Source organism: Dendrobates tinctorius, unplaced genomic scaffold (assembly GCF_039654945.1).
Source record: "Dendrobates tinctorius isolate UK_male_01 unplaced genomic scaffold, ASM3965494v1 ptg000091l, whole genome shotgun sequence".
Lineage (NCBI taxonomy): Eukaryota > Metazoa > Chordata > Amphibia > Anura > Dendrobatidae > Dendrobates > Dendrobates tinctorius.
In genome coordinates, this window is record NW_027361759.1 from 9,578,002 (window position 1) to 9,603,679 (window position 25,678).

The window sequence follows — 25,678 nt, forward strand, 5'->3', positions numbered from 1 at the left end:
ATCAAGGAAGGTGACAGTCACAAGGGGGCATTCTCTGCGTCTGGAGGAGACAAGGTTTTTCCATCAACGTGGAAGAGAATTCTTTACTGTTAGGGCAGTGAGAATCTGGAATTCCTTGCATGAGAAGGTGGTGATGGTGAACTCAGTCAAGGGGTTCAAGAGAGGCCTGGATGTCTTCCTGGAGCATAACAATATTGTATCTTACAGTGTTTAGGTTCTATAGAAGGATGAAGATCTGGGGATTTATTCTGACAGAATATAGGCTGAACTGGATGAACAAATGTCTTTTTTCGGCCTTGCTAACTATGTTACTATGTTATTGGGGTGCATGTAACTTTGGGGCAGGGCAGGCCTTGCATTCAATGCATAGGCTAACATTATGGGAGTAGCAAAGTAGGAAAAATGTGAAGTTTGGTATCGTGTGGCCATCCAGTATCTTGGTTCAAAGGGTTATTGGGGTGCGTGTAACTTTGGGGCAGGGCAGGCCTTGCATTCAATGCATAGGTTAACAGTATGGCAGTACCAAATAAATAATATGGGATCTTTGGTTTCATGTGGCCATCCAGAAAGTCTGTTCAATGAGTTATTGGGATGCGTCCAAATTTGGGTCATGCCTTGCATTCAATGCTTAGACAATAACAGTATAGGAGACCCACTGTTTAATAACAGGAGCAACAAAGCATAGCCGGCTGATGGCTCTCTAAGAATAGTGAGTACAAACTGCTGTCCCGTTAACAAGATTAATCTACCTGATGGCCCTATTCCGCTAACAGTTCCTCCTTCATAAATGAAACAGGATGTGTCTGATGATGTGTCACGCTCCACATGGCCAGCTAAGGTTGTAAAATGTTAAAATTACATTTCCCAGTGAATGCATTTGTCTTGGTTGAAAGCAATGCTAAAGTTGAAAAACGCATCAAAAACGCAACGTGTGAACATAGCCCAAGTGGTGGAGGAACATTTTTATTTTGGGTTATTTATTTGGCCTTACATACAAATCATTACCCTGGAAAAGATATTCCTTAACATATTTCCCAGGAAAATCAATTTTGGTTTTGTTTTTGTATGTTTTATTGTGCACCTGGAAAAGTGGCGTAAGACTCTGACCTGACAACATCGTTCACAGCAGTGACCTGAGAGTCAGAAATGCTTCCAGGGTTCTTCCCCATGATTTTCCCATGTAATTTCAGCACTGTTCCCCTCGATTTCAGACATTTTCAGACCCTAAATATACCCCCATCAAAAATGCTTGGGTTTCCCATAGACTTACATTGGGCTCGACCCGAGCAACGAGCACCCGAGCATTTTAATGCTTGCCCATCACTAGTAGTAAGGCATCTTATGATTGTCCTCACACCATGTTTTCATTACAAAGATTCAAATCTGTTTGCAAAATGGGAAAAGTAGGCCACAAATAGCTCTATTAGATTAATGAGATTTTTGTTGGAGGAGGAAAAACAGTCTTTGACTGCCCTAAATGAATCACTAAAAGAACAAATTGAATTCACAAAGAAATTCTCATGAGAGCAAGATTTTTCTAAAAAAAAACTCAGCTACACAACACATTGGAAAGGTTTCAGTATCACTTAAAGGACAGGAAGGACTGATTTTTCACCAGAGATCTCCAGGATTTTAAGGAAATCAATACATGTGCCACAATAATCACGAGTAATTACTGCAATTTGGAGACTGATATGTCTTCCTTAGAAACAGAGATTTTGGATCGTGGTATTCAATCTAAGTCATAAAGGGAAAAAGTAGAAGGAAGGGGAGGATATCATGTCAAAGGTGTAAATAGAAGATCCCCACAGGGAAGAATTTTTTAGTACTCAACTATCCCCTCAGGAGCTGAGCTGCTCCATCCCCCGCAACCCCGTATAGGGACTCAAATTCTAAATCTAATCTCGAGATCCCTTACAACTGACAAAAAGTGTTTATTAAGCAAGGGTTTGCCATATGTGCCCAAAACCGATATTGATGTGTTTAAAGTGATTATTTTGAATCTTGCGTCAAGAGATACAGAGGTCACCATAACCTTTCTAAGAAAAAAATAGATTGCCTCTGTAATCTGGACAAAGATCACAGCATCACCATAAAATCATTCGACAAAGTTGCTAATGTGGTGATTATGAACACAAAAAATGATTAGTCTCTGTTCATCTCTGCTTAAGGGTGAGGTGGGATAAAAAACATGCCTCATAATCTAACTGATCAATTATTGCAGGAATTAAAGGTCCTAGTGAGCGAGGACTTTGAGTGCTGTGTGATTGATAGGAATGAGAGAGAGGGTTTCGAGCTCCAACTGTCTCCGGTATGAACAGTCTAACCAAAAATCTTGGTCTGTATGTGGATAAGACATATAGCTCTGGCAAAAATTAAGAGACCACTGCAAAATTTTCAGTTTGTCTTATTTTTCTCTTTATAGGTATATTTTTGAGTAAAATGTAAATTGCTCTTTTATTCTATAAAGTACTGACAACATGTCTTCAAATTTCCAAGCACTAAATTTTCTATTTTTTTTCAGAAAATGAGAAATGGTCAAAATAAAAAAAATGCAGCGCTTGCAGACCTCAAATAATGCTAATAAAACAAGTTCATAATCATTTAGAAACAACAATACTAATGTTTTAACTCAGGAAGAGTTAAGAAATCAATATTTTGTGGAATAACCATGATTTTTAATCAAAGCTTTCATGCGTCTTGGCATGCTTTCCACCAGTCTTTCACACTGCTTTTGGGTAACTTTATGCCACTCCTGGTGCAAAAATTTAAGCAGTTCTTTGTTTGATGGCTTGTGACTTCTTCCTCTTGATTACATTCCAGAGGTTTTCAATGGGGTTCAGGTCTGGAGATTGGGCTGGCTATGACAGGGATTTGATGTGGTGGTCCTTCATCCACACATTGATTGATCTAGCTGTGTGGCATGGCGCATTGTCCTGCTGGAAAAACCAGTTGTCAGAGTTGGGGAACATTGCCTGAGCAGAAGGAATCAACTGTTTTCCAGGATAACCTTGTATGCAGCTTGATGCATATGTCCTTTGCAAAGATTAACCTTCCCAATTCCAGCCTTGCTGAAGCATCCCCAGATCATCACCGATCCTCCACCAAATTTCACAGTGGGTGCAAGACACTATAGCTTGTACGCCTCTCCAGGTCTCCATCTAACCATTAGATGACCAGGTGTTGGGCCAAGCTGAAAATTAGACTCATCAGAGAAGATTACCTTACTCCAGTCCTCTATGGTCCAATCTTTATGGTCTTTGGCAAACTACAGCCTGGCTCTCCTTTGCTTCTCATTCATGAAAGGCTTTTTACTACCTTTACATGACTTGAGCCTGGCCTTTAGGAGCCTGTTACGAACTGTTCTTGTCATGCACTTTACCCAGCTGCTGTTTGCCATTCCTTTTGTAGGTCACTTGATGTTATCCTTCTGTTGCTGAGTGACATTCGAAAAAGATGGTGGTCATTAGTGGAGAGTTGTTTTCGCTCTTTGCCGGTCTGTAGCTTTGATGTCCCCAATGTATAGTGGCGTGGCTAAGGGTGGTATAGTCGATGGAAGGTATGTGTCTCAGAGATGGCTTGTCTCTGTAATGTAACCCCAGAGTGTTTCTTTAGTACACATAAGAACTAAGGGATATCATTATATTTCTAATGTTTTGCAAGGACCTGTGGTGAGGTCACAATCACATGACTAGTCAGCTGCTGGGTTCGTGGTTGTGGCTATATCTTCATAATATAGACTACTCCTGAAACAGAGGGCTGTATGTGGGGAGGGATAAGCCTCCTGTATATGCTGGGGTTCCAGGACTAAGCCTGAAGTAATGGACATTTGTGCTTTCTTTTGCCTGAGCTAAAGGCTATTTCTTTTGGTTTGTGCTGCTTTATGGCTTATGCCGCAATAAACCCTATGAACTTTAAAAGGGAAAGTGCCTGCTGATTGTCTCCCATTGCCCCTGGGTGAGTACAATCCCTACAATTGGTCCTAGACATGCAGGCAGCGTTCCCAGCAGAGCCGTGAGACTGTTACTGCATGTCCTGGGTCAAGTTTGCAGCCAGCCAGCAAGCATTGCCTGGAAAAATGGAGGACCTGCTGAAACACCTGGTCCAGTCCCAGGCACCGCAACAGGAGATCAACAGGCTGTTGTTACAGCAGATTCAGCAGAGCCAGCAGGAGCAATGGCAGCAGTTCCAGCAGAGCCAGCAGGAGCAATGGCAGCAGATGCAGGTTTTGGCAACCGCCATCCAGGAGGGCAGGATGAGCGCCCCAACCCCAGGTCTGGCTGATGACACCCACGTCAGGAAGGCGGTAAGACACATATTGCAGAAAATGACCACTGAGGATTATGTTGAGGCCTTCCTGACAGTGTTTGAGAGGGTGGCTGAGAGGGAAAAACTTCAGCGAGAGCAGTGGGCAGAGGTACTGGCCCCATACCTGACAGGGGAGCCCCAGAAGGCATACTATGACTTAGCTTTGCCAAGGAGTATCCCAAACTAAAAGCCAAGATTCTCGCACATTTGGGGGTGACAATGACTGTCAGGGCACAGCAAGTTCACCGCTTGGCCTATCACAGGGACAAACTGCCTCACTCCCAAATGTTCGACCTGTTGCACCTGGTCCAGAAATGGCTGCAGCCAGAGTCTTCTACTCCTGCACAGCTGGTAGAGTGGGTGGTGATGGATCGGTTTGTGCATTCCCTGCCGAAACCCCTACAGACTTGGGTTGCCCAGGGTGATCCCCAGAATGCCGATGAACTGGTTGGACTGGTCGAGAGATACCAGGGGATGGAAGGCTCCTTGGGGAAGCAGCGCATTTCATATTGGGGTTCCAGCAGGGGGCAGAGTCCCAAAAAGGGGTGGGGCATCCAAGGTCAAAAGGGGCAGGGGAGGCGGTGCCCAAGGTTCTCACGGGTGATATTATTTGTTAGAAGTGCCACGGGCCTGGACATATAGCTGTCCGTTGTCCCCAGACCAACGAGCAGATGGACTGCAGTATGGGATGCCGTAGTTCATACTATGCATATCCAGCCTGCAGCCTGAACTCTCCACCTAATGAGGGGCCACAAGCGTGTCCCGTGAAGGTGAACGGTCAAGCAGGAATGGCGCTGCTAGACTCCAGGAGCTAGGTGACCCTTGTACGGGCCACTTTTCCTCTCAACCTACTCCCGGGTAAAAAGGTCGGCGTTCAGTGCATACATGGCAATTCAAAAGACTACCCTACAGCCAGGGTGAACATTGAAACGGCGCATGGCACCAAGTCCCATGAAGTTGGCGTCGTTCGGGACTTGTTGCATCCTATAATTATAGGCCGGGATTTCTGTCTATTTTGGGAGCTGTGGGGTAAGGGTTCTGAGGTCACTAGCAAGAGCAGGGAACCAATGAACCCTAATAAGGTATCGCCACCAGAGGCAGACGGGTTCCCTTTTTGTGCCCTTGTGGGGGATGAGGAGGAAGTGTCCCCTGTATCTGACATTCCAGAGTTGGGGGTGGCTGGTGAGAATTTTGGGACTGCCCAACATAGGGACCCAATGTTGAGGGAAGCCTTCACCAATGTCACCATCATTAATGGGGTTGTACAAGAGCCGGGAGCAGACACAAGGTTTCCCTATTTTATGATGAGTGGGGAGTTGTTATACGGGGTCATGAAAATAAGGGAGGAGTTGGTTGAGCAGTTAATAGTACCAGGCCCCTATAGATGGAAAGTGTTGGACATGGCCCATTCACACATCTTGGGGGGACACCTGGGGGTGGAAAAAGCACAGGAATGGGTTCTGCAGAGGTTCTATTGGCCTGGGTGTCACCAGGAAATGGTAAACTATTGCAGGTCCTGCCCTGCATGTCAGTTAACTGCCCCCAAATCTCATTTCCGGAACCCCCTTGTGCCATTGCCCATTATTGAGGTGCCATTTGAGAGAATTGCCATGGACTTGGTCGGTCCCTTAGTTAAATCAGCCCGGGGCCATCAGTATATATTAGTCATCCTGGACTATGCCACATGCTATCCTGAGGCAATTCCCCTGAGAAATTCCGCTGCGAAGAGTATAGCCCGCGAGTTAGTCCATGTGTTTTCCCGGACCGGTTTGCCAAAGGAGATCCTGACCGACCAGGGGACACCATTTATGAGCAAGGTGATGAGGGATTTGTGCAAGGTTCTGTAAATCTCCCAGTTGAGGACTTAAGTGTACCATCCGCAGTCAGATGGTCTTGTTGAGAGGTTTAACAAGACACTGAAGAGCATGCTTAGAAAAGTCATAGAGAAAGACAGTAGAGACTGGGATTGTCTATTACCGTATCTGCTGTTTTCTATCCGTGAAGTTCCCCAGACCTCCAAGGGGTTCTCGCCCTTCGAGCTTCTGTACGGCCGACATCCGCGAGGTCTCCTAGACATAGCCAAGGAAACCTGAGAAGCCGAAGTCATGCCCCACAGAAGCGTCATTGAGCATGTGGCACTGATGCAGCAGAGGGTTGCGAAGGTGATGCCCATTGTTAAAGAACATCTCCGTCAGGCACAAGAGGCTCAGGCCACGGTCTACAACCAGTAAGCAAGAGTGAGGCAGTTCAATCAGGGAGACCGAGTTCTCGTGCTAATTCCGACGGTGGAGAGTAAATTCTTGGCCAAGTGGCAAGGGCCATATGAGGTGGTGGAGAAGCTTGGTGAGGTAAATTATAAAATTCACCAACCCGGAAGACGGAAACCATACCAGGTTTACCATGTCAACTTCATCAAACCGTGGCAAGATAGAGAGCCAGCGGTAACTCCGTGCTTGCTGGGCATCCTAGAAGGTGAGTTTGGAGCGGTTACCATAGCGGAGACGCTATCGAAGGCCCAGAAACAGCAGTGCCAGGAGTTACTCCAGAAAAACAGGGACCTATTTTCTGAGTTGCCGGGGTGCGCGAAGGTCATGGAGCACGAAGTTCTGGCTGAGCCACATGTAAAGGTGAACATGAAGCCTTATCAAATTCCCGAGGCCCGTCGACAAGTAATCTCCAAGGAGGTGCAGCGTATGTTGAAGCTCGGGGTCATTGAGGAATCCAAGAGCCGCTGGTCAAGCCCGATTGTTTTGGTCCCAAAACCTGATGGTGAATGGAGGTTCTGCAATGACTACCGGAAGCTGTATGAGGTCTCCAAGTTTGACACATATCCCATGCCACGCGTTGATGAGCTCATCGAGAGACTTGGACCTGCCAGGTACATAACCACCTTGGATTTGACAAAGGGATATTGGCAGATCCCCATGGCACAGGAGGCCAAGGAGAAGACTGCATTTTCTACACCAGATGGGTGCTTCCAGTATGTCCCGATGCCGTTTGGCCTGCAGGGAGCTCCGGCGACCTTCCAGAGGGCTATGGATAGAATCCTTGTGCCTCATAAGCTATATGCTGCCACGTACCTGGATGATATCATCATCTTTACCTCGGACTGGGAGACTCACCTGGAAAAGGTCCAAGCAGTGTTTGATGCTCTAAGGGAGGCGGGGTTTATGATAAACCCAAAGAAGTGTGCCTTGGGTAAAGAAGAAGCCAAGTGCCTGGGATACGCAGTGGGGCGTAGCAAAATCAAACCCCAAATCAATAAAGTGGAGGCAATTCAAACATGGCCAAGACCACTGTCCAAAAAGCAGGCTCAAGCCTTCCTGGGGATCGTGGGATATTACAGGACGTTCATCCCAAACTTCGCCATGATGGCTGCACCTCTAACTGATCTGCTTAAGGGGACAAAATCCGTAATGGTCAAATGTTGCGAAGAGGCAGAGTCAGCCTTCCAAGAAATGATTGGGGCTCTATGTAAGCAACCCGTTCTGGTGGCCTGAACGTGCCTCCTGATTGTTGACTGTTGGACCTGAGTACGATCCCTACTATATATATATATATATATACAGTCATATGTTAAAGTTTGGGCACCCCTATTAATGTTAACCTTTTTTCTTTATAACAATTTTGGTTTTTGCAACAGCTATTTCAGTTTCATATATCTAATAACTGATGGACTCAGTTATATTTCTGGATTCAAATGAGGTTTATTGTACTAACAGAAAATGTGCAATCTGCATTTAAATAAAATTTGACCGGTGCAAAAGTGTGGGCACCTCAACATAAAAGTGACATTAATATTTCGTTGATCCTCCTTTAGCAAAAATAACAGCCTCTAGTCGCTTCCTGTAGCTATTAATGAGTTCCTGGATCCTGGATGAAGGTATTTGTGACCATTCCTGTTTACAAAACAATTCCAGTTCAGTTAAGTTTGATGGTCTCCGAGCATGGACAGCCCGCTTCAAATCATCCCACAGATGTTCAATGATATTCAGGTCTGGGGACTGGGATGGCCATTCCAGAACATTGTAATTGTTCCTCTGCATGAATGCCTGAGTAGATTTGGAGCGGTGTTTTGGATCATTGTCTTGCTGAAATATCCATCCCCTGCGTAACTTCAACTTCGTCACTGATTCTTGCACATTATTGTCAAGAATCTGCTGATACTGAGTTGAATCCATGCAACCCTCAACTTTAACAAGATTCCCGGTGCCTGCATTGGCCACACAGCCCCAAAGCATGATGGGACCTCCACCAAATTTTACTGTGGGTAGCAAGTGTTTTTCTTGGAATGCTGTGTTTTTTAGCCTCCATGCATAACGCCTTTTTGTATGACCAAACAACTCAATCTTTGTTTCATCAGTCCACAGGGCCTTCTTCCAAAATATAACTGGCTTGTCCAAATGTACTTTTGCATACCTCAGGCGACTCTGTTTGTGGCGTGCTTGCAGAAACGGCTTCTTTCGCATCACTCTCCCATACAGCTTCTCCTTGTGCAAAGTGCGCTGTATTGTTGACCGATGCACAGTGACACCATTTGCAGCAAGATGATGCTGCTGCAGGTCTTTGGAGGTGGTCTGTGGATTGTCCTTGACTGTTCTCACCATTCTTCTTCTCTGCCTTTCTGATATTTTTCTTGGCCTGCCACTTCTCTGCTTAATAAGAACTGTGCCTGTGTTCTTCCATTTCCTTACTATGTTCCTCACAGTGGAAACTGACAGGTTAAATCTCTGAGACAACTTTTTGTATCCTTCCCCTGAAAAGCTATGTTGACTAATCTTTGTTTTCAGATCATTTGAGAGTTGTTTTGAGGAGCCCATGATGCCACTCTTCATAGGAGAATCAAATAGGAGAACTACTTGCAAGTGGCCACCTCAAATACCTTTTCTCATGATTTGATACACCTGGCTATGAAGTTCAAAGCTCAATGAGGTTACAAAACCAATTTAGTGCTTCAGGAAGTCAGTAAAAAGTAGTTAGGAGTGTTGAAATCAAGAAAATGATAAGGGTGCCCATACTTTTGCACCGGTCAAATTTTGTTTAAATGCAGATTGCACATTTTCTGTTAGTACAATAAACATCATTTGAATCCAAAAATATAACTGAGTCCATCAGTTATTAGATATATCAAACTGAAAAAGCTGTTGCAAAAACCAAAATTGTTATAAAGAAAAAAGGTTAATATTAATAGGGGTACCCAAACTTTAACATATGACTGTATATATATATAGATATACAGTATAAAAAAAATTGGTCCATAAGGTCCTGGGATTTTGTTTAGCGAAAAATGTCTTCCTCTTTGATAACAAGTACTTCCATCAGTTCAGTGGCATGGCCATTGGCAGCCCATGTGCCCCTTTGCATGCCAATCTGTTCCTGGTCTGGTGGGAGGAAACTATCATGTTTGGCGACTCCTCTCTGTGCCCTGATGACAGGATCATGATGTGGCTATGCTACATCGATGACATCTTTGTTATATGGAAGGGAAGCACAGGGAAATTTGGTGAGATTGTTCACACCCTCAATACCAACGACATTAGGTTTTATTTCACACTAGCTGAAGAGCCCGGCGCTGCCCGGGCATAGTAACTAACTGTGGTTAGTTATAACAAATTATAATTATCCTCCATCATATAGTCCCGTGCCCATATACCCATCATACATATCCTCCATCCCATAGTCAAGTGCTCATATACCCATCACACATCCTCCATCCCATAGGCCCGTGCCCATATACCCATCATACATATTCTCCATCCCATAGTCCCATGCCCATATACCCATCATACATATTCGCCATCCCATAGTCGAGTGCCCATATACCCATCACACATCCTTCATCTCATAGTCCCGTGCCCATATACCCGTCATACATATCCTCCATCCCATAGTCCAGTGCCCATATATCCATCACACATCCTCCATCCCATAGTCCCGTGCCCATATACATATCCGCCATCCCATAGTCCCGTGCCCATATACCCATCAAACATATCCTCCATCCCATAGTCAAGTGCCCATATACCCATCACACATATTCTCCATCCCATAGTCCCATGCCCATATACCCATCATACATATTCGCCATCCCATAGTCGAGTGCCCATATACCCATCACACATCCTTCATCTCATAGTCCCATGCCCATATACCCATCATGCATATCCTCCATCCCATAGTCCCATGCCCATATACCCATCATACATATCCGCTAACTCATAGTCCCGTGCCCATATACCCGTCATACATATCCTCCATCCCATAGTCCAGTGCCCATATACCGATCACACATCCTCCATCCCATAGTCCCGTGCCCATATACATATCTACCATCCCATAGTCCCGTGCCCATATACCCATCAAAGATATCCTCCATCCCATAGTCAAGTGCCCATATACCCATCACACATCCTCCATCCCATAGTCCCATGCCCATATGCAATATCCGCCATCCCATAGTCCCGTGCCCATATACCCATCATACATATCCTCCATCCCATAGTCCAGTGCCCATATACCCATCACACATCCTCCATCCCATAGTCCCGTTCCCATATACCCGTCATACATATCCTCCATCCCATAGTCCGGTGCCCATATACTCATCACACATCCTCCATCTCATAGTCAACCATTATGACATCATAATGAGCGGTGGCAGGGCTTGCAACCTATGATGACATCAGCGTCGCCATGGCAACCATTGTGACATCATAATGAGGGGCGGGGCTTGATACACACACACTGCTTCCCCAGTATGCAAATAGGGGCATTATGACATCATAATGAGGGGCGGGGCTTGACACACACACACTTTTCCCCCCAGTATGTAGATAGGGGCAAAATTGTTTGGTGAATTGGAACGTGCAGGGTTAAAATTTCGCCTCACAACATAGCTTAGGACGCTCTCGGGGTCCAGACGTGTGACTGTGCCAAATTTTGTGGCTGTAGCTGTGACGGTGCGGATGCCTATCCTGGACATACACACATACACACACACACACACATACATACACACTTTGAGCTTTATATATTAGCTATAAGGCAGATACATGTAAGTTACCATTCCTTGTTGTTTATATCCAAAAGAATAGCAAGGGGGAAACTGTAACCCAAACACATTGCAAGAAATCAGCCACCAACTCTCTCCTGGTGTGGGATATCATTCATCCTGCCCTCCTCAGGAGAGGAATTCCAAATGGACAGCACTTAAGAATACTCATAACTGTTTCACCTTGGAAGCATTCAAAGAACAGGCTGATGACCTTCAGAAAAGGTTTAATGATATAGGATATCCAGGGAAGGTCATGAGAGAGGCCTATAACTTATCCTTGAGAAAAAACAGGAGACAACTATTAATCCCTACTCCCAAAAGGGAGGATGAGGCGTCACTTCAGTTTATCACAAAATATTCCAATAGGGAAAGTGAGTTTAGGGATATCTTCCAAAAACATTGGTGGTTCTTACTTATGGACGAGGATATAAAAGACAAGATTACCTCTTTCCCACGGATGACATATAGCAGAGGTAGATCCCTTAGAGATAGATTGGTCCACAGCCATTAACAGCCAGTGATTGCCTCAACATGGCTATATATACAGATTAAGAGCTGTTGGGGTTGCAAGTCCTGTAGGGCAATACTACTATGGAAAGACTTTAAGAGCAATGTTACAGAAACCACATACTCAATAAGACACTTTATCAACTGGCATTCCAATGGCAGAGTGTACAAGGCCACATGTGAATGTGGAGTAAAGTATACTGATAAGATTAAATTCATGGGAATTGACAATATATTTAGTTCTCAAAATATTTGTGTTGCCACTAATGTATTTTGAGCACTTTGGCTACAATAAAGGTGGTGTATGATGAGCTTGGGGCAAGTGTTTGAGGAGGGTAGAGGGTTGGCAGGGCTCAGAGGATCGACACGCTTGTAAACTTTTGTTTAATAACTTTATGTGTGCACACTACAGCTAGCCAATCAGGGCACAGGAAACATCCACAACGTCTTGCGTCATTGGCTGCTGAAATCACATGTCCCTCTCCATATGAAGAGGGGACATCTTGTTTTAGCACCATTTTGACACTGTAGCCTCACAGAGAGGCTACTTCTGATGCTGGGACTGTATGGTGCTAGATTTTAGTTAGCTATTTTTTGTGCCATTACTGAGGTCCACAAGCAAAGCCAGCAAAGCACATTTCATCCAAGTATGCAAGTGTATTGTGCACTGCTTCTTTTGTGCTCCATGCACGAGTAGACCATTCTAAATCTTATTTTTTTCACTTGCTAAATGTTAAACAGCATGCCATATCCTACTTGGCTCTTAGTGGTGTGGTGACATTGTTCTGTGCTTTGAGCTGTTAGGCATGAAAAAATAATTTTTGGCAGTTGAAACAGTGATTCAGCATGCCACACCTCACTTTGTTATTTAGTGACAGTGAAATTCTACTGCCTGCACAGATCATGCAGATTAAAAAAAAAAATCTGTCACTTAACTTGAACCAGCACACCATATACCACATTGTAATTTTATGGCGGTAAAATTAAGCTGTCTGCAGGAATTACGCAAATTAAAAAAATAAAACATTTTGGCAGGCGTTGCACTGTGTGCAGAGCTTTTATGAATGTAGGAGAAGAGCAACTACATTTTGTTCACAATATTTGAATGAGACAGTATGCTTGGTGCCTTTACAGGTGTATGGATGACCATGTTTGTAATTTTTGGCAGGCTTTGCACTTAGTGCGTAGCCTTTCTGAGTCTAGGAGTATCACTACATGACAATTTGAACATAATGTGTATGAGGCCCTCCTTTACTTACAGGGTGTATCGGAGTTCCTTCAACATCTAATTTTTGGCAGTTCTTGCTTCCTTCATAAATTACACAGAATTTTCAATTTTTAAATAAACAATACTAAAAATTTTATAAAAATTAAAAAAATTGGTCTACTTAAATTACTATATGTTGCCTTAAATACAGGTCATTCTACAGGAATGAATGATTCTTAACATTTTTTCCTCCAAACTCCAATTTCTCAATGATTTTGAATATTTTGTCAGTCTTTAAAGTGGAGTAAAAGTGTTACACTATTGTTCTCAGCTGTGATCTTGGAGCCTGAGAGGCTTCCAAGGGTCTTACCCATGCTGTTGTAATTCCAGTTAGCACTTTTTCCATCTTTTTCAACATTTTCACTGCCTCCCAGACCTCACTGCGGGGTCTGCCAGAAAAATGCTCAGATTTCCCATTGACTCTCATTACACTTGTTACTGGAAACAAGTATCCAAGCATTAGGAATTACTTGGTTCAAGTAACGAGCATCCGAGCCTTTTTAGTGCTCGCTCATCCCTACTTAGCAGCTGAGCTCAATGATGTAAAGAAAGACACAAGCTGCTGAGCTCAATGATTGTCTGCAGTGCTGATGTGTGCAGTAGTTGTAGGAAGGTATAGTGCCTGTCCCTTTGACCCTAGAATGCATGACCATAAAAATCTACACTTTCACATACCTGGGGCCTTTTAGGCCTGTGTGCAAATAACATGGAATAACTCAAACAAAAATAATTTTCAAAGTTTATTTGAAAATTGCAAAGTAAGGATGCATTCCCACTAGCGCTGGTGTCTGCCAGGAGGAGATCTGTAATGGATCTGACCTCCTGGTGACCCCAGCTAAGGCTGGCGGAATCCCGGCATTCCAGCAGCCTTAACTGGAGTTACCAAGAGATCAGATCCATTACGGATCACCTCCTGGCAGACCCCAGCGCCAGTGGGAACACAGCCTAAGATGTGAATAATTCAAAACATTACCATGTGCAAAAAAAACCAAAAGAGTAACTGAACGGGCTTAAAACGCCCAATATACGCATTCAATATAACTCTTTATAATAATGTTTTTTTTGTCTAAAAGTTTTTTATATAAAAGTTGCAGTAAACATGCTGCAGGAATATCTCTTTTCAAAGGTTCCTTTTCTACTTTACTAATGACAGCAACAACTTTCACACGTTATCTGTTCGGAAGAATGCTCCTTGCAGACATTTTGTCCACAAGTAGTACAGACACGCTTGGATTTCCTGTCCTTCTTTGCTGGACAAATATAACATCGCTTTCTTTTTTATCTCTTGGCTCTGGATGTTCCTGAAAACGTATACCACATCGAATCATAGCTTCTGTTGTTTGCCTTTGTAAGCATTTTGTTCTGCTTCTCTCCATCATGTTAGGCATTAAAAGTTCATAGCAAAGATCTGCCAAGTAAAGACGACTCTTGTCCTTTCTGTTGGCATGGAATTCTGGATGAGTCTCACTATAAACAATATAGGTATTGAGGGCTGACACATCTAGCATATTATAAAAAAGAACTACAGGACAACGTTTTGTCTGCCTCTTGCACGTATACTCTCCAATCATTTTGTCCATCTTGTCCACTCCTCCTTTGGTTTTATTATAATGCAAGATGATTTCGGGTTTCTGTTTCTTGTTATTGGTGTCTATACTTCCATCACGGTGCATTGTACTCCGTAATTTCACAGATTTTTCTTTCTTAGCTTTATAAGACACCATTGTCGCTTGATTGCAGAAACCAAACACGCTATCATAAAGTTGTCGATGTTGATTGTGCTTCATGATTGGAGTAATTTCTCAGCGGTTTTGCTTCCTTGTACCAACAAGTGTAAGTTGTTTCTGAAGCAAAAAATTGCCCAGTTCAAGATTGGTGAAGTAGTTGTCCATTGTTATATTTTTTCCAGAATAGAAAATTGGTTTCGCAAGTGTTTTTACTATGTCAGAACATAGGTCTTTCTGGACTGGAGCGTCAACATCTTTGCCACAGTAAATCAGACTATCCATTCCATAATAGCTTGTAGAATCAGACATCTAGAAAATTTTAATACCATATTTAGCAGGTTTGCTGGGCATATACTGAATGAAATTGCAACGTCACCTAAATGCAAGAAGTTGCTCATCCACTGTCACATTGTCACTAGAATGGTAATGCTTAGTACAGTTCTTGATAAAAAGATTCCAGATGTAGCTAATGGGGGCTAATTTATCTGTTTCCAACCTGAGAGGACGAGTTCTCTTGTCATCAAGACGAAGGCTTCTCCGAATATCCTCAAATCTATTGACTGACATTGTAGCTTTGTAATGTGGATCTGAAAAAGGGTTCATAAAGAGTTCTCTGATAGGAACATCGTATGATTTTATACTCCCTGCCAGAAGAGTAAGGCCAATATAAGCATACAGTTCCTCTTTTGTTATATTTTTCCATGTTTTTTTTCTTCCTGAAGTGATACGTTTTCCTTCTAAGTTAGTACACAAAACTACCTCATCTACAATATCATCTGAAAAAAATTTACAGAACATATCTCTTTTGGACAAGAATTGTGGAATTCCTACAGTTCCTTGAGCAACTCTTACAATATTATGTGATGGGGTTCGTCCAAGAACCTCAGCAGTACAGTTCCAAAAAACATTAGTTTTGGATGTTCTATTTGTACGTTCTGCTGGATCCATTACTTAATCATCATCTGAAGAATCACTGGACGATGAAGTAGAGACATTAACTGGTGGCATGTACTCTTCATCAAACAAAGTTCACTGTCTTCATCACTATCAAAAATGATTGCTTCGATTTCTTGGTCAGTCAAACCCCTGGATGTAGACTGTGCCATTGTAACCTTAGAAGTCAGTAAACTAAAATGGAAAAAAAAAGATTACAATCAGGGTTGTACACTCTTTGTTAGTGTGTGTGTTAAGGGTAAAGTGCAGACCCCTCCTATCACCTTCATCAGGTCACCACTTTCTTTTAGGTGCAGTAGAAGCTTTTGGATTTTTGGAACTCAGAAAGTTTATTTTTCAAGAAGCAAGAAAGCTGACTCCTTCCTCCAAAGTCTCTTCAGCAAGTAGCACACAATGAACAGTGTTCAGGACCTATGATGATGCCAGAGACGCATGATGTTGTGAGGGAGCCTCCTTCCCAAGATCACATGACCATGCAGTCAGGCAGAATTCACACTCTTCATAGCAACAGCAGAGTCATAAAGACTGAGTCAAAGTCTTCCCCAGCAACAGTGAAGACAAAAAGACTTAGGATCACATGTAAACCTAGTATGGGCCTAAAAGGCCCCAGGTATGTGAATATGGGGTATTCACAAAAAAGAGTTGTTATACCGAAATGCCTGTAACATAAAAATAAATGAACAACTGGAAATGACAAACAACTATATACCTGAGGAATACCTAGAGTTTCAAAATTCTAACTAAAGTAATCTTGCAGAAAATAGAAGACAATTAACAGGGCGGGCCTGCGAGGCCCCAGGTATGTGTTCTAGGCTTAAGACTGCTAATGTATATATATTTACATTTGTCGTTGATACATGTATCATGATTCAAATCGTTTATGCTTTATTATGCCATGTATAATTTAGGGAGAGTGCAGTTAGTCATTTGGTCACTAGATGGAGATAGGGAGCATAGGAGCATAGACATTATAGAAACTTATGATAATGTAAATAGTTAACGATAGGAGGAGTCACTTGAAGTAGAGGAAGGGAGCTTCCTAGAGAGAGACAGTGAGGAGAAGGGCGAGGACTCCCACAGAGCTCAGGTGGCCTTAAAGGCCCCTTTACGTTTAGCGATGCACCAGTGATCCAACCAGCGATCCGACCTGGTCAGGATCGCTGGTGCATCGCTAAATGATCGCTAGTGAGCTGTCACACAGGCAGACCTCACAGCGACACAGCGCACGATACTCACCTTTCACACACAGCGATCCTGACATCCTCCCGCCCACCTCCATACGTCGCTCGTCGGCGCCAGCAGGAAGCTGACAACGAGAAATGGAGCCGGACATTCTCGCGCGATCAGCGATGGACAGCGGGGGAGCCGGTCGGAGGTAGGTATCACACATAGCGATATCGCTAGCGATATCGCTATAACGTCACAAAATCGGTGACATTATAGCGATATCGCTAGCGATATCGCTATGTGTAAAACCCCCTTAAGGCCTGAGCAGTTTAGATACCCTGCAACATTGAAGCACATGCCCAGCTATCCATGGTGCACAGGGAAAAGATCATATGGCAGCAGCTCCCACAGACAGAGCAGCAACACAAAGGAAGGAAGCAGAGAAACTCAGAGGTCACAGCAAAAGTGTGCAGAAAGGTTGCTTGTAATGTGGCGGATCACCTCCTCCTCTCCTGACCACAGCAAAACGGGCAGGGGAGTACTATACTGAGGTGACGCTGAATAGGGAGGATGCTGAGAGGCCGTCTGGGATGTGCCATCTTGTGCAATTGTTAAGTGACTCAGGGAAGAGACTAGGGAAAGACTAAGGGATGTGCTGCGTGAACTGTGAACGAAATGCCGTGTAAGAACTGGATGTGCTGTGTCCTAAAGCAATAAAAATTGTTCAGTTAAGATTTGCACTGGACTGTATATTTATTCAACCGAAACAAGGGCTACAGGACACCACCGAGATGGAGTGGACTCTGCTAGGACCAAGAGTACAGATCGTGCCATTCAGAATAAGAGGCAACCTATTTATGTAGAAGGAGGCCAGGGAACACAAAGCCAGTTAAGCTCAGCCACGACTACTGCTCTGACCAACTCCTACATAGTCATGACAATGTGGCACCCCAAGGAGTATGGTCGCCACAGTGGCATTACCTTCCTCCTAGGGAGTGTGATGTCATGCTTGTAAGCAATGAAAGGGTCTCTCTATCAGTTAAATTCAACACACAATACAGTTCCCACTCCGGGCCAGCAGAGGGAGCTCTGAACCAAAACTGGGGAGGAGCTGCTCTCTGGGGGCCAGGAAGGGGAAATTAGTTCGCGTGAGGAGGGAAACATGTGTGGACGTGAGGAGAAGAGCTGGAAGATTCAGAGTTCGGGATCACTTCTAGCTGTAGCACATGGTCAGGAGTCAGGTCTCCAAGGTTGTACGGATACTGATGTTCCTGCAGCAGAAACCAGAGGAATAGGAAGCTGTAAATGCTCTGTTCCCACATAAGACTCGGAGGCACAACAGCAACGTGTGAGCCAGAAGAAGGCGGCTACAGCTGTCTGCTAAATGAGGGTGTTCTAAAAGAGAACAAGTAAGTGGAACTTCAGTGTAACACAGTACTGCAAGTACCTCAGATAAGCGCTAGAAAGGAGACTACACAACCCATCTGCCTAGAGAGATTCCTAAGTTGCTTCCAATCTGGCCAGCCTCTGTTCCATCTGTAATCTAGACCCTGGACTGCACTTACAAAGCACAGTAAAGGTAACGGAAACTGCACCCTGTTGTGTCATTGCATTCTTCCTACAAACCCTCCAGCACTGCTACATCTCTGTGCCAGACACTACACCCTCTTCCTCAACACCTATTACCACTGCCCTGGGACCACAGCTCCACCTGTGGGGAGCTATTACATCATGCTGCCTTATACCATCTGTCCCAGAGGATCTGCCTGCAGCGTCGGCTTAACCCCTTCATTGCCGATCACCACAGGTGGCGTCACATATCATCCACTTATAAACTTTAACCAGCCACTCTTAACCCCTTTTACATGGACGCCCAGGGCCACAGACTGGGTCACCGCTACTGTGACACTTTCCTCTGAGATACCGGCCTAGTACCAAGTACCCCACGGCCCTGGAGGGTGACCCATTTTGGCATCATGAACAGGATTTACGGAGCCCGGTACCCCCGGGTCCTGTGTGCCAGAGACTGTATTGTGTGCCATAGACTATTTGCACAATTGCCACCATTACCCCGCCGCTTGGCGCGCGCTGGAAGCCAAAGGGGCAGTCCGTCATGGGCGGAGCCAGCTGAAAAGCGCGAAAAAGTGAAATGCTGCGAGGGAAGAGACCAGCGGCGGGAAGAGAGATGCCGAGGCCTGCAGTCCCGGCGTCCCCCCGATCATCCATCCTGCAAAGCGCAACTGGTAAGCCAGCGCAACCCAGGGCCTGGCCAACGTTAACTAGGGGGGGAGGAGAATGTCTAAGCAAAGAGCAGATGCAGCGGTGGTCGCCACTGCATCCCCCACAGCGCCACAAGATGCAGGGGCCAGCGCAGCTGCGACTCCAATGGCACCGCAGAATCCAGCAGCCAGCGCTGCCTCCAGAGCACCGCAGGAATCAGCGCCCACCGCAGCAGTCCCCGTAATGCCGCTGTCCATGCTCTGTATACCGGGAGCAGCCTGGCTACCGCAGTACTCAGGGGAGTCACATACCCTGAGTGAATTTAAAGAGAAACTGTGCAGTTTATTTGAGTTGTATCCTCTGTCTGAAAACCAAAAAGTAAACATCCTTATTGAGCAGCTAACTGGTGCAGCACAAAGGGAAGTAAAAGCCTGGCAGGACACTGATAAAGAGACTGTTAAAAAGATCCTGGCTAAGCTAAGAAGCACCTTTGACACCCACACTGCAACTGAAATAAAAATGAGATTCTTTGGGTGTAAGCAGAGAGCGCAGGACAGTATACGGGACTATGCTCTTAACCTGCAGGAGGCGCTGCGAGCCATAAAGCAGATTGACCCAGACAGTGTGAAAGATGGAGACAGGCTGTTAAAGGAGCAATTTATTGAGGGACTCCTATCCAGTACCCACAGAGCACAGCTGCGCATCATAGCACTTCAAAACCCTGACCTGGACTTTGCAGACTACAAAGACAGGGCTGTCCAGGTGCTGCATGAACCAAATGTCAGCTGTCCAGCACCCCCTAGCCGCCCAGCGATCACATACCACCAAGAAGCAGCATCTTTCCTTTCCAGTCCTGTGGGGGGGCTGATGCACAGACTCTGGATAATGATCCATCTACAGAACTGTGCCTTCAGGTCCAAGAGCTGGCCAAAAGTATGGCTGCACTTGCCAAAACTGTGAAGTCCATGCAGGTGTCCTCAAAGGAGAATATCCAGCTGGCCTCCAGTCCAGAGGATGTCCCGTGGCTACGGAAGAAGAGAATTCTGCCACGCCGAGGGAGAGACAATGATCGCTATGACCAGGACGGACGTCCCATCTGTCGTCGCTGCTGCAAGGCAGACCACATCGCAAGATTCTGCCACCCTGGGGCAGAGAGCCAACCCCCAGGCATAGGACCACAAGGCCCAAAGAACTGGAGAGCCAAGTATGTTGGAGGGCGACCGGTCCTCCCAGTGGTGATTGACGGCATCCCCATTAACGCTTTGCTGGACACTGGCTCTCAGGTGACAACTTTGCCATATATCCTTTACAAGCAGTATTGGGCTGACTCTGAACTTACTCGCGGCCCAAGTGATGAACTGACAATAGTTGCCAGCAATAGTCAGTCTTTGCCGCAAGTAGGATGTAAAGAGATTACCATTAGAGTGGGGCGAGTAGAGTTAAAATCTCAAGGTCTGATCGTTGTAGACATGGATCCACGAGAATGTAATCCAATGATGACCTTAGGTACTAATGTGATTGAAAATTGTCTTGCCGAGGTTATTGTTTTGTTGCAACGGGTGGCTGAGACTGCTGGTTCCAGTGAACAGCGAGTCCTGCAGAAGGAAATCAAGGCCTTGATGCAAAGACAGCAGGTAGGACTGTCTGGCGGAGAAATTGGCAGCAGAGTGAGTGATTCTTTCCCCATTGCAATACCCCTCAGATGTGAAATGTTAATTTGGTGTCGGGCAGCCATCGGCCTCAGAGGAAAAGATTACCAAGCATTGGTAGAGCCAGTGTACTCTGATAGCAGGCCCACTGTCCTGACAGCCAGAGGGGTAGTTAATGTTCGCAAAGGGAGAGTACCTGTATGCCTCTTGAATTGTGGGGAAGAGGAGGCCACAATACCTCGGTATGCCACAGTTGCTAAGCTGCTTACTGTCAGCAACAACGCAATACAGGCAGCAGAGCCCTTGGTCTTGTCCAACCAGGCAGGGGACAATGGCTCTGTAAAGCAGCTGGAGGAGTGGTGTCAGCAGCTGCAGGTGGGAAGTGACTCCACCCCTTCATACCAAAAGAGTGGGGTTTACCGAGTGACTCAGGAGTATGAGCGGGTATTCAGTAAACACCCTCTAGACTTTGGGAAGGCAAAAGGGGTTCAACACCATATCCCCACTGGAGATCATTTCCCCATTAAAGAAAGGTACCAGCCTATACCCCCAACACAATATCAATGTGCCAAAAGTATGTTGCGGGAAATGAAGGAAGCTGGGGTGATCAGAGACAGTTGTAGCCCATGGGCAGCTCCAATAGTCTTTGTGAAAAAGAAAGATGGTACCATGATAATGTGTGTTGATTACAGAAAAATTAACAGCATTACACATAAGGATGCCTACCCATTGCCCAGAATTGAAGAGTCATTAGCTGCACTTAAAACTGCTAACTATTTTTCCACCTTAGATCTCACTAGTGGGTATTGGCAGGTTCCCGTGGCAGAGGCAGGCAAAGAGAAAACAGCGCTTACCACACCAATGGGTCTCTGCCAGTTCAACTACATGCCGTTCGGGCTATGCACCGCCCCAGGGACATTTTAACGGCTAATGGAGTGCTGTCTTTGACACAAGAAATTCGAGACAGTCCTGTTGTACCTTGATGATGTCATTGTTTTCTCCAAGACTTATGAAGACCATCTGGAGCACCTGGCTGAGGTGTTTGAAGCCCTGCCCATCTTTGGCCTGAAAGTGAAGCCATCCAAATGCCACCTCCTGAAGCCCAAGGTACAGTACCTCGGTCATGTAGTGAGTGCAGAAGGTGTGGCACTGGATCCTGACAAAGTCACTGTCATCCAGGACTGGCAGAAGTCCAGCAACCTCCATGAGGTATGTCAATTCCTCGGGTTGGTAGGCTACTACCGAAGGTTCATCAAAGGCTTCACTGAGATAGCCACACCTATGCAAAATCTTCTGGTGGGCCAGCCCAAGAAAGCCAGAAAGAACAGTCCTACATTTGAATGGAATGAGGAACAGGAGAGGTCCTTCACTCGACTGAAGATGGCTCTCACAGGAGATGAAGTTCTGGCCTACCCAGATTATGACCAGCCATTTGTGTTGTATACTGATGCCAGCAACGTGGGACTGGGAGCAGTACTGTCACAGGTACAGAATGGCAAATAAAGAGTGATCTCCTACGCCAGCAGGAAGCTTCGCCCCACTGAAAGGAACCCTGACAACTACAGTTCCTTCAAACTGGAGTTCCTCGCCATAGTCTGGGCTGTGACTGAAGGATTCAAGCATTACCTAGCTTCAGCCAAGTTTACCATCTTCACGGACAACAACCCGTTGACTCACTTGGAAACTGCCAAACTAGGTGCACTGGAGCAGCGTTGGATGGCCAGGCTGTCTATCTATGAATTCACCATTAAGTACCGAGTGGGGCAAAAGAATGCCAATGCTGATGCGCTGTCCAGAATGCCTAATCTGCCAGATCCATAGAATCATAGAATTGTAGAGTTGGAAGGGACCTCCTGGGCCATCTGGTCCAACCCCCTGCTCAAAGCAGGATTCGCTAAATCATCCCAGTCAGATGTCTGACCAGCCTCTGTTTGAAGACTTCCATTGAAGGAGAACTCACCACTTCTCGTGGCAGCTTGTTCCACTCATTGATCACTCTAACTGTCAAAAAGTTTTTTCTAATATCTAATCTGTGTCTCCTTCCATTCAGTTTCATCCCATTGCTTCTAGTCTTTCCTTGTGCAAATGAGAATAAAGTTGATCCTTCTACAATGTGACATCCCTTTAGATATTTGTAGACAGCTATTAAGTCTCCTCTCAGTCTTCTCTTTTGCAAACTAAACATTCCCAAATCCTGCAACCTTTCCTCATAAGACAGGGTTTGCAGACCGGTCACCATTCTGGTCGCTCTTTTCTGAACTTGCTCCAGTTTGTTGATGTCTTTTTTAAAATGTGGTGCCCAAAACTGGACACAATATTCCAGATGAGGTCTGACCAAAGAGGAGTAGAGGGAAATAATGACTTCACGTGATCTAGACTGTATGATTCTGTTAATACATCCTAGAATTGCATTTGCCTTTTTTGCTGCTGCATCACACTGTTGACTCATATTCAGTCTGTGATCTATTAGTATACCCAAGTCTTTTTCACATGTGCTGTTGCTTAGCCCTATTCCTCCCATTCTGTATATGCTTTTTTCATTTTTATTGCCCAGATGTAATACTTTGCATTTTTCCCTGTTAAAAACCATTCTGTTAGTTGCTGCCCACTTCTCCAGTTTATTTATATCTTTTTGAATCCTCTCTCTCTCTTCTCTAGTATTAGCTATCCCTCCTAGCTTTGTGTCATCAGCAAATTTAATCAGTTTACCCTTAATTCCTTCATCTAAATCGTTGATAAAGATGTTGAACAATACAGGGCCCAGGACAGAGCCCTGTGGTACCCCACTTGAGACATTCTTCCAATTGGATGTGCAGCCATTTACAACCACTCATTGGGTCCGATCACTAAGCCAGTTATGAATCCACCTAACAGTTGCCTTGTCCATTCCATACTTAGTCATTTTTTCAATAAGGATTGTATGAGATACTTTGTCAAATGCTTTGCTGAAGTCAAGATATACTATATCTACAGCATTTCCTTGATCCACCCAATCAGTGATTCCATCATAGAAGGAAATTAAGTTAGTCTGACATGACTTATTAGTTACAAACCCATGCTGACTCTGCTTAATCACTTCGTTCTTATCCAGGTGCTGACATACATGTTGTTTAATAATTTGTTCAAATATCTTTCCTGGTATAGAAGACAGACTCACCGGCCTATAGTTGCCTGGGTCCACCTTCTTCCCCTTTTTGAAGATAGGAACAACATTTGCTCTTCTCCAGTCTTCTGGGACTTCTCCTGTTCTCCAAGAATTTTCAAAGATTATGGAGAGGGGTTCAAAAATTTCTTCTGCTATCTCCTTCAGTACTCTGGGGTGTAATTCATCTGGACCTGGAGACTTGAATTCATTTAGGTTAGCTAAGTGTTTCCTCACTATCTTTCTGTTTATAGATATCCTGGATTCTTCTATTCCCTTAATAGGACAGTGAAGAACAGTTGATGTTACATTTCCTTTCTGAGAGAAAACAGATGCAAAATAGGAATTTAAAAGTTTGGCCTTCTCAACATCCTGTCTTACCATTTCATCATTTTCATCCTGTAAAAATCCTATAGCATCTTTGACTTTTCTTTTACTTTTGACATATCCCCAAAATCCTTTATTATTGCTTTTGACATCTCTTGCAAGCCTCAATTCATTGTCAGCTTTAGCTAATCTGATTTGTGCCCTGCAGTTTCTGCAGACAGCATTATATTCTTCTTTAGATATGCCTCCCTCTTTCCATTTTATAAACATTTTCAAGACCCTGAGGCACTTGAAGAAATAGTTACCTGCCTTCCACCGGCCAATTGCGGCCCAACGTGCCCAAGGAGTGAGAAACAGATGATCTATCATGAAAGAGGCCACCTTAAATCCATTGCCTCATCATGACTGGGCAGAAACGCAGGATAGCGACCCCGCAGTCCGCCTGGTAAAGGAGCTACTGTCGCAAGCTGACTCACGCCCAGGTCCAGATGCTCCTGAAGAAACCCAGCAGTTGTGGAAGGAAAGAGGCAGGCTGTTCCTCTATGAGGGAAAGCTGTGTTGGAGGAGTATCAATGCCCGCACTCATGAGCTTGTCTGGCAGGTGGTAGTCCCAAAGAGGGAGGCATCAATGGTCTTGGAAGCATACCACAATGGAGCTGGACACTTCGAATGGAAGAAGTTGGAGGCCTTGCTCCGGGAGAGATTCTACTGGGCTGGTATGAGGAAGGCCATTGAAAATTGGTGTCGGGAGTGTGGACAATGTAATCTGCGCAGGAAGGACCGTAACAGCCAGTGAGCTCCTTTACAGCCAATAATAACCAAACAGCCACTTGAGTTGGTCGCCCTGGACCATGTGAAGCTGGTTCCAAGCTGTTCAGGCTACGTTTATGCTCTTACCATCATTGACCACTACTCGAGGTTCCTGGTAGTCATGCCTGTCAAGGATCAAACAGCCAGGACAGCAGCCAGAGAATTCCAACAGCACTTTTGCCGACCACACGGATATCCCGAGCGAGTGCTTACAGATCAAGGTTCAGCCTTTGAGGCGGAAGTGTTCCAGGAATTCTGTAACTTGAACGGTTGCAAGAAGATCAGGACAACACCGTAACATGCACAGACCAATGGCATGTGTGAAAAGATGAATCAGGTGGTGATCGACCTACTGAAGACCTTGCCTTTGGAAGAAAGTAATCTGTGGCCAGAGAAGTTGCCAGATCTGGTCGACCTCTACAATCAAATTCCTGTGAATTCCACCAACTGCACTCCAGCCTACCTAATGAGAGCGAGGCCTGGCAAGCTGCCTATTGATTTGGATATGGGAGTCCTGACACCTGAGGTAACATCACCAGATGCTGA